This window comes from Ranitomeya variabilis, chromosome 1 (assembly GCF_051348905.1).
Source record: "Ranitomeya variabilis isolate aRanVar5 chromosome 1, aRanVar5.hap1, whole genome shotgun sequence".
Lineage (NCBI taxonomy): Eukaryota > Metazoa > Chordata > Amphibia > Anura > Dendrobatidae > Ranitomeya > Ranitomeya variabilis.
This window is the reverse complement of record NC_135232.1, coordinates 548,603,113-548,613,280: the sequence shown is the minus strand read 5'-3', so window position 1 is coordinate 548,613,280 and position 10,168 is coordinate 548,603,113. Positions and strand designations below refer to the sequence as shown.

At 47.8% G+C, this 10,168-nt stretch overlaps 1 long non-coding RNA gene across 1 annotated transcript; it reads right to left on the bottom strand.

Moving 5' to 3' along the window:
* Positions 1–6,896: 6,896 nt before the first annotated feature.
* On the bottom strand, positions 6,897–8,022 carry LOC143802436 (uncharacterized). The gene is made up of 2 exons (XR_013220944.1): positions 7,873–8,022; positions 6,897–7,790 (listed from the first exon to the last, which is right to left on the bottom strand). It is a non-coding gene; the product is annotated as an uncharacterized LOC143802436 (long non-coding RNA).
* Between the last annotated feature and the right edge of the window lie 2,146 nt (positions 8,023–10,168).

The following is a 10,168-nucleotide window of genomic DNA, read 5'->3' as shown; positions in this document are numbered from 1 at the left end:
GGTAAAGACAAGCATAGGGAGATGACCAAGAACTGTCCATAGAGTCCATACAAGGTCTAAAGCCAGTTGACATGATGTCAGAGCTCCCAGGGTCGCTACTCCATCTGTGGATGAACGCACAGACAAGGGGTAACGACAAGCATAGGGAGATGACCAAGAACTGTCCATAGAGTCCATGCAAGCTCCAAAGCCAGTTGACACGAGAGTCACCACCTGGCTTATCTGACCATCTCCATGGAACCAGGCGACCAGCGGGTCCCAACCCTGGCTTTCTCCAAACATATCCATGGTGCAGAGATGGTCACTGGATCAGATCTGTGTCCTTCCAACCTGAGCCGAAAACCCCTAGGTTGTATCCTATAGAATCATAGATCAGTGTCCCTCGTGATGGTGCCATGATGAATTGGCTGCAGTCCTTTCTGTTGTCTGTTGGGTGGTTTGCAGAATGTCTGGCTGGTAGCTCTGTATTACTTCAGACTCCCAGGATGTGATCTCTGAGTCTTTTTTATACCCAAGGCATGTAAGCTATTTTTAGAATTACCCAGGGTCTTTCAGTCCAACATCAAGATAAAGTAAACAATGGTGATGGGATTAAGTAGCACTATTAGCATATAAGCACACATCAATAAACAAAGCTTAACCCACTCAATGTACAGTCACTATTACAGACTTACACAGTATGTTAGATAGTATATCAGTGGGCAAGTTTGTCCTCTTGACCCACCAGACACAAACACCTAAATTCACAAGCCAATATACAGACAAAAAGCCAGCTCAACTGGTTTTTGCAAAAACATGGTTGTCTGGGAAATTAAGATACAATCTGGTTTCTTCACATTCCTCCCCAATCTTAATTAACCAGACATGATAGGCTTCCGATCATCCAGTTTCCCTAGAGCATATTCCACATGCTCCCCACGAAAAGAAACTCCATACGCAATTGAAGAGCAACCACTGGTATCCACTGGGTCCACGCATGGCTTCCTCCACATTTCGTAGCTCCTGCATTAAATTCTATTCAATCCGTTGAAGCTGGAACATCTCCTGTAGTTTCCATTTCTTGTTGAGGTCATACAGCCACTCTGGTCCTCTTCCCAAGGCCGATTTGGTGGGGTTGGATATAGTGGCATCCAAAACCTGCTGTGCATGCCTCATCAATGGTCTGTCTGTATACCTCCCTTGTTGTGGAGCCCTGGATGATGTGTGAGAACACCAGTCCCCTGCAGCTCCCCCTGTTCCGCCGGGCTAAGTAGTATCCCACTGCTGCCACCAGTTGTGGAGAAACGGGGTCAGTGGGTGCTCTCGTCCGCTGGCCCGGCTGTCTTTAGCAAGACTGCATGAACCACGGCTCATACCACTGAACGCAAGCTCTATCTCCCCGTGGGCAATGCACTACACAGACAACACAGGGTTAAGGTAAAACAGTGTGGCAATACTTTATTGAACCACAACACACAATAGCAAACAGAAGAATCCCACCATGACTGGAATTGTTTGGTTACATGGGTGCATATAAAATATCACTGCATCTCCACGTATTTCCAGTATGACACGATGTCAGAGCTCCCAGGGTCACATGGGCGCATATAAAAGATCACTGCGTCTCCATGTATTTCCAGTATGACATGATGTCAGAGCTCCCAAGGTCGCTACTCCATCTGTGGATGAACGCACAGAGAAGGGGTAACGACAAGCATAGGGAGATGACCAAGAACTGTCCATAGAGTCCATACAAGGTCTAAAACCAGTTGACATGATGTCAGAGCTCCCAGGGTCGCTACTCCATCTGTGGATGAACACACAGAGAAGGGGTAACGACAAGCATAGGGAGATGACCAAGAACTGTCCATAGAGTCCATGCAAGCTCCAAAGCCAGTTGACACGAGAGTCACCACCTGGCTTATCTGACCATCTCCATGGAACCAGGCGACCAGCGGGTCCCAACCCTGGCTTTCTCCAAACATATCCATGGTGCAGAGATGGTCACTGGATCAGATCTGTGTCCTTCCAACCAGAGCCGAAAACCCCTAGGTTGTATCCTATAGAATCATAGATCAGTGTCCCTCGTGATGGTGCCATGATGAATTGGCTGCAGTCCTTTCTCTTGTCTGTTGGGTGGTTTGCAGAATGTCTGGCTGGTAGCTCTGAATTACTTCAGACTCCCAGGATGTGATCTCTGAGTCTTTTTTTATACCCAAGGCATGTAAGCTATTTTTAGAATTACCCAGGGTCTTTCAGTCCAACATCAAGATAAGTTAAACAATGGTGATGGGATTAAGTAGCACTATTAGCATATAAGCACACATCAATAAACAAAGCTTAACCCACTCAATGTACAGTCACTATTACAGACTAAGGGTACCGTCACACAGTGCCATTTTGATCGCTACGACGGTACGATTCGTGACGTTCTAGCGATATCGTTACGATATCGCAGTGTCTGACACGCAGCAGCGATCAGGGACCCTGCTGAGAATCGTACGTCGTAGCAGATCGTTTGGAACTTTCTTTCGTCGCTTGATCACCCGCTGTCATCAATGGATCGTTGTGTGTGACAGCGATCCAGCGATGTGTTCGCTTGTAACCAGGGTAAACATCGGGTAACTAAGCGCAGGGCCGCGCTTAGTAACCCGATGTTTACCGTGGTTACCAGCGTAAACGTAAAAAAAACAAACACTACATACTTACATTCCGGTGTCTGTCCTCCGGCGTCCCAGCTTCTCTGCACTGTGAGTGCCTGCCAGCCAGAAAGCGAGCACAGCGGTGACGTCACCGCTCTGCTTTCCGGCTATGGCGCTTACACAGTGGAGAGAAGCAGAGACGCCGGGGGACAGACACCGGAATGTAAGTATGTAGTGTTTGTTTTTTTTACGTTTACGCTGGTAACCACGGTAAACATCGGGTTACTAAGCGCGGCCCTGCGCTTAGTAACCCGATGTTTACCCTGGTTACCCGGGGACTTCGGCATCGCTCCAGCGCCGTGATTGCAACGTGTGACCGCAGTCTACGACGCTGGAGCGATAATCATACGACGCTGCGACGTCACGGATCGTGCCATCGTAGCGATCAAAATGGCACTGTGTGACGGTACCCTTAGGGTACCCTTAGGGTACCGTCACACAGTGCCATTTTGATCGCTACGACGGCACGATTCGTGACGTTCCAGCGATATCGTTACGATCTCGCAGTGTCTGACACGCTACTGCGATCAGGGACCCCGCTGAGAATCGTACGTCGTAGCAGATCGTTTCAAACTTTCTTTCGTCGTCAAGTGTCCCGCTGTGGCGGCATGATTGCATCGTGTGACAGAGGTGTGCACGATATTGTATACGATGTAATGGGTGGAGGAGCTGGTTACGTAGGAGCGGCAAATTCTCCGCCCCCCTGTGTGCTGATTGGGCGGTTCAATACTGTGCGCTCATTCGACAGACGAAGTTCTATTGTAACCGGCAGATAACACCGGAGCTATCGAGCGCTGTATTCTTTTGTCTCTGGAGCACGTGCTTGGAATAGTACTAAATTCCGTGGATTCCCTGGACTTTAAAACAACCGACTTTAACCGCAAGAGGTATGTACAACGCTACAGCGTAGCAGATGGTGCGCTTAAACGAATATACCTCCTGTTTACGCTGGAGCGTGGACGATTGTTCCTTTGGAGAGTAGGGAAGGCCAGAGCGCCTCAGGTAGACAGCTGTAGCGTGGCCCAATTAAGAGATCGAGCTGTAGCATGGTGGACTGCCCAGTTTATGCCGGTCACACCATATATATTTAGATCAATGGTGAAAACCTTTTTTTTGTAAGCACGTGTATTTATTGTACGTTTGTTTTCTTTTTAGGAAGTATGCTCACTTCCGGTGAGAGCTCTGTTGTTGCTGCTGGCCTTTTGTTTGAGGCAGCACGTCTCCTAGAGGAGAGACGTCCTAAACGAAAACGTCGCATGTGGACCCGGAGCTGGCTGCAGAATAGATCTACGTTGTCACACATGGGTCTCATAAGAGAGTTGCGTGATAATAACCCTCATGATTTCCGAAACTACCTTAGGATGTCAGAGGAATCCTTCAAGATTATACTTGCAGCTGTTACACCACTCATACAAAGGCGGGATACGCCGATGCGTGCAGCCGTGCCCGTGGATGAAAGGTTGGCGGTGACACTGCGGTTTCTGGCCACAGGAAGGTCTCTTCAGGATTTGCAGTTTTCCGCTGCTGTTTCCAGGCCTTTACTGAGCGTCCTGATTCCGGAGACATGCGAGGCCATTGTGCAGAGCTTAAGGCATTATATGGAGGTGACTGTATATTTACTACAATTGTTTTTTGCTGCTGTGTTATGTTATGTCTACATATTATAATAGCTATTGAATCCGTTATACGCCCTGGAGGCGAGCATTTTTATTGGTATATGGTCTCCATCCTATCATGTGCTGCTCCCATCCTGCGCCTCCATTCTGACATGTTCTGGTCCCATCCTGCGCCTCCATTCTGACATGTTCTGGTCCCATTCTGCGCCTCCATTCTGACATGTGCTGCTCCCATCCTGTGCTGCCGTTATTTTATTTGCTGCTACCAGCGTTATTTTATAGATTATATTATGTTGATATAGTGTTTAGCACCCCCTCAGTCAGTGATTTTTAGTCTGATAAAATGTCTGCCTGCATAACCATGATTGTTGACTTTGGTTTACTTCTCCATACTGCCCGTCAATCAGTCTAGGATGTTCACATGAAAGTGTATGTGCACAACAATATATTTTTCCTAATTTTTACATGTTTTCTTTTCATCTTGCAGTTTCCCAAGACGGCGGATGACTGGAAGAGGATTGCTTCAGATTTTGATCAGCTGTGGCAGTTTCCAAACTGCGGTGACACTTTGGATGGAAAGCATGTGCGCATCACGCAACCAGCCAACTCTGGGTCCTTTTTTTACAACTATAAAGGATATTTCAGTGTGATCCTAATGGCCCTTGTCAATGCGAACTATGAGTTCGTGGATGTTGATGTTGGCATGAATGGTCGAGTCTCCGATGGTGGTGTTTTTGACCACACTTCATTTGGGGAAGGCTTGAGGAACAATCAACTGCACTTGCCACAAAATGAAGACACAAAAGGAAACCTAAATTTTGTTTTCATCGCTGATGAAGCTTTCCCTCTTCATCCCCATCTGCTGAAGCCATTTGCGCAGAGAACACTCACAGCGGAGCGGAGAATCTTTAATTACCGGTTGTCTAGGGCCCGTCGTGTGGTTGAAAATGCCTTTGGGATTATGGCAAATCGGTTTAGAGTTTTCCACACAGCTATCAACTTGAAGCTGCCGTCTATAGACTTTGTGGTTTTGGCATGCTGTGTGCTCCATAACTTCCTGAGACGTCACGATACCAGCTCCTACTCTCCTCCATCATTTATTGATTCAGTGGACCCAAGAACCGGAGAGATTGTGCATGGGGAATGGCGCACACAAGAAGATAATTTAGCAGCTCTTCAAGCGCTGGGATCTGGCAGACAGCCAGACGATGCAAGGGACTGTAGAGAAAAATACTGTCAGTACTTTAATGGTTCTGGCAGGATCACGCGGTCTAACCTAAAAAAATTATGTTTTGCATTAACTGAACAATGTGTATGTTTTGCTTTGGTTTCCACAATGTAATAGTTTGAGTAGGCAACTGTCCTTAGTGTAATAAAATTTTTTTTCCTATTACTCCCGTTATTCTTGGTTGTTCATTTCAGATAAAGTGGTTTATCCCATATGATGGACTGTACCGTCAAGGTGTCCTGGTACTTAATTCACATTGACAGGGTAGTACGTCATAGCGATCGTTCTATTTTGCATAGAAAAGTCAAATGGCGCTCCATCCCTTCCAAGCTCTGCCGTGCACCTAAAACAATGGTTTACACACACAGATGGGGTATCAACGTGCTGTGGACATCTTATGTGGTAAATTTTTTCCTGTTACCCTTGGTAAAATAAAAACAAATTATAGGTGAAATACATTTGGTGTGAAAAAAAAAAAAAAAGGTAAAATTTAAATCTTTTTTTTTTCTATCCTAACAATTATTCCTGTTAAACACATGAAGGGTTACTAAACTTCTTGATTGAGGTTTTATTCACTTTGAGGGGTGCAGTTTTTTGAATCATGTCACACTTGCGTTTTTCTATCATATAGAGCCTTGTAAATGACTTCAAATGAGATGTGATGCCTACAAAAATGGTGAAGTAAAAATGAGAAATTGCAGGTAAAATTGTAACCCTTTTAGCTCCATAAGGCTATGTTCACACGCTGCGGGTTTTGCTGCGGACCCACAGCTGTTTTGCAGCTGCGGGTCCGCATCCTTTTTCCATGTAGGTTACAGTACAATGTAACCTAATGGAAAACAAAACCCGCTGTGCCGACGATCCTTTTTTTCTGTGGAAAATCCGCGCGGATTTTCTGCAGAAAAAAAGAAGGACCATGTCACTTCTTGGTGCAGAATCGCAGCGATTCTGCACCCATAGAAATGCATTGAACCGCTAACTTCCCGCATGGGGCTGTGCCCACGTTGCGGGAAGTTAAGCGGATAATGTGCCGATGGTACCCGGGGTGGAGGAGAGGAGACTCTCCTCCAGGCCCTGGGAACCATATTTGGGTGTAAAAAAAAAAGAATTAAAATAAAAAATCATGCTATACTCACCTCTCTGCGCTGCCCGCGGCGTCCGGTCTCAGTTGCTGTGCCGAACAGGACCTGTGGTGACGTCGCGGTCACATGACCGTGATGACGCCGCGGTCACATGACCGTGATGTCACGAAGGTCCTTGTCAGCACAGCCGCTTGCAGCGCCGGGGAGATCGCGACGTCAGAGGGTGAGTATAGCCAATTTTTATTATTTTTTACATTACTATCGATGCTGCATATTGCTGCATATGCAGCATCAATAGTACAGCAGTAATCCCGCAGCGGAAACCGCGGAACAAACCGCGATAAATCTGCAGGGATAACCGCAGCGGTTTTGCCCTGCAGATTTTCAATTCCGCTGCGGGATTAACCCGCAGAGGAACCCGCAGCGTGTGAACGTGGCCTAAACGTTAAATAATGCGAGGAATGCAGTTTTTTTTTAACACTATTTGTTTGTTGAAAAAGAATTTACAAACAATATATCTACATTCAAAAAGAATAAAAATAACAAAAAAAAAATGGAAAATTATCTCCTCCCACGGCCTAACAGGAGTCGCAGCGTGCGGCCCTGCTGCAGAACTTGTGCCTGCAGGTCCGCTGCTGTCTGCTGCAGGATCGCTGCTGTCCGCTCCAGGCGCAGTTGTCTCGCCAGGAGCTCTCTCACGGTGGGCGGTTCTGAGGATAGAAGAGGTTGGAGAACAGACGGTGATTACGCTGAAAATACATGTCACCTCCATGGGCTGGACCAAATAGAGTGTGTTGTAAATTTCAAATTGGTCCAACCCCAGAGGGTTTTTTTTTTTTTTTTAAATTTTAAAGTTTTTTTAGTTGTCAATTGTGACATCCCACTGATAACCACTCGTATTGTCTGGATACTTACGGAAAATGGACGCCGGTTCTTCATTGCCAGAACCAGAGCTGCTTACTTCCCAGCCGCTTGATCTGGCCACTGCTCCAGCAGCTAAAAGAAAATAGTAACAGATCAGGTTAACAATGGAAGACGCCATTGGGAAGCGCTAGCTGTTTTGGTCACTTACGAATGGTCGCTTCAGGGGAGAAGGCTGCCGACCCGGGGGAGGATGAAGAGTGGCGGAAGTGTGGTGTTGAGGGTGGTGTAGGGGTGCGTGGGCGCCTGGTCCTTATTGTGCCTGTAACGTATACAATATTTCCACAACCCTCTTATGTCCCGTATGCAGTAAAAAAAATTGCAATGAATGATGGTGAACTTACGTGACGTCCCAGGCTGTGGGCTGCCGCTGGTGGCGGAAGATGTGGTGCTGTGGGCAATGGCAGGTCCCTGTTGCCGGCACACTCTCTCTACACATAAAGTAAAGAGACGCAACGTTTAAACACAAATGTAGAGTGCTGCAGATCTAAACTTTAAAAAAAAAAACCTAGGCCATTGGCGGCCGGAAAGGAGTAAATGACATTTAGAGACAGCTTCATGTACGTACATACGTACGAACGTACGCACATACATGCAAAATATGACATGTCTGTGGGCTCTGGGGTTCAATGGTCTGCCTGGTTTGGGCCACGTTTTATTTCATCACTATGAAGCGTCTCACGTCAGCTTTCCTCTACTGATTTCCCCCTCCTGTCAGTGTGCGCAGTGTTGCCAACCTCCTCCTAGAATATTTGTGGTCAATCTAGATAAAAAATTGCGGACATGTTAATTATTTTAAGTTGGTGGTGGACATTCTGGAACCCCTTTCCTGACCATTTTTGGCACGGACACCACATTTTCCGCTCGGACAATAAGTCCATTTAAGCAAAGGGCATGTTTATCTATGAATTTGAGGACAAGTTGGCAACCATGAGCACGAGCCTCCCAATCCCCCCCTCCTGACAGCGTGCATCTCCCAATCCCCCCATAATAGTACTTGCCTCGCCTCGTCTCCGCACGCAACTCTGCAAGAAGTTGCGGTGTTTTGTGGCGGAGGTCAGCCCACTTCTTCCGCAGCTGCAGCGCACTGCGGTGGACGCCAAACCTCCTCACCATCATGCTGCTAATGCGGCGCAGAACATCCTGCTTATGGATGTTCAGGTGGCCAGGGCAACTCTTCAGACCCTCATAATCTAGGGCATCCATCTTGCCCACAAAAAAACGGAGCTCTGTCTGCCCCAGAGGAGCACAACGCTGTCTCGCCGCCATTTTTGCTAGGAAGCCCCTGTACGGCAACGCCCAGGGGAGGACCTTGACTCAGCCGTGCTGCCGCGCGATCCGCATCGCTATAGCGTTGCCGACAGCGTCATGATTGTGACGTCGGTATACTGTGCGTCGCGGTTGTACCGCCGGCTCATGTAATGGACCTTAATGGATCTTCGGGGTGTGTATCGTTAGATCACAATTACAAAAATTGGCCCAGTCATTAACGTGCAAACTACCCTCGGTGTTATTTCAACTCGCCATAGCAACACAATCTGTACACTCATTGCTATGCCAGTCCGAAGATGTACATTTTATTACACCTGAGCGGCACGGAAGGAACACACATAGTAAATGTCGCGCGAAGGATGTTTAAATAACGCCGTAGCGGCACGTTATGTACGCTCTATGACGGCGTGATGACGAACGAACGTTACAGCGTTCCTGCGTGCCTGCGCTACCTTGCTTTGGTTCCCTGGCATCCTGAAAATGGCTGCCAGACGACGAAATCCACCAATGGGCACCCCAGAGCTAAAGTTTTTAATTGGCACAATGGATAAGCTGCAGTATGATACCACAGGGCTGGAGCTGCACCGCAACAAGCACAAGGGGGAAATCGTGCATGCCGTGTCTGAGGGCCTCAGGACGCAGTTCGGAATAACAAGAAGCAAGGGCCAGATTGTGAAGAAATGGGGTGATCTCAAGTCAAAATGCCCAGCGCGCCTGCAGGAGCTTCGCCGCGAAATCCGCAGAGGTGAGTACGCAGGTACCATTAAGTATGGTACGCCGAAGGCTTAATTCCGTGATAAATGTGAATGGGGGTACACTGCAGGTACTTATATAGGGCATTTTTATTTGACTCTCCACGTGGCATCCGTACGGCATGCGCTTCTTTTTTTTTTTTTTTCGATTTAGGCTACTTTCACACTAGCGTTAACTGCATTCCGTCACAATGCGTCGTTTTGCCGAAAAAACGCATCCTGCAAAAGTGTTTGCAGGATGCGTTTTTTCGCCATTGATTAACATTAAGCGACACATTGTGACGGATTGCCACACGTCGCACCCGTCGTGCGACGGATGCGTCGTGCAGTGGCGGACCGTCGGGAGCAAAAAACGCAACATGTAACGTTTTTGCTCACGACGGTCCGTTTTTTCCGACCGCGCATGCGCGGCCGGAACTCCGCCCCCACCTCCCCGCGCTTCCCCGCACCTCACAATGGGGCAGCGGATGCGCTGGAAAAATGCATCCGCTGCACCCGTTGTGCGGCGGATACAACGCTAGCGTCGGGAACGTCGGCCCGACGCACAGCGACGGGCCGAGCCCGACGCTACTGTGAAAGAAGCCTTACAATGTTAAGAGCAAAAGACACCGCTCCG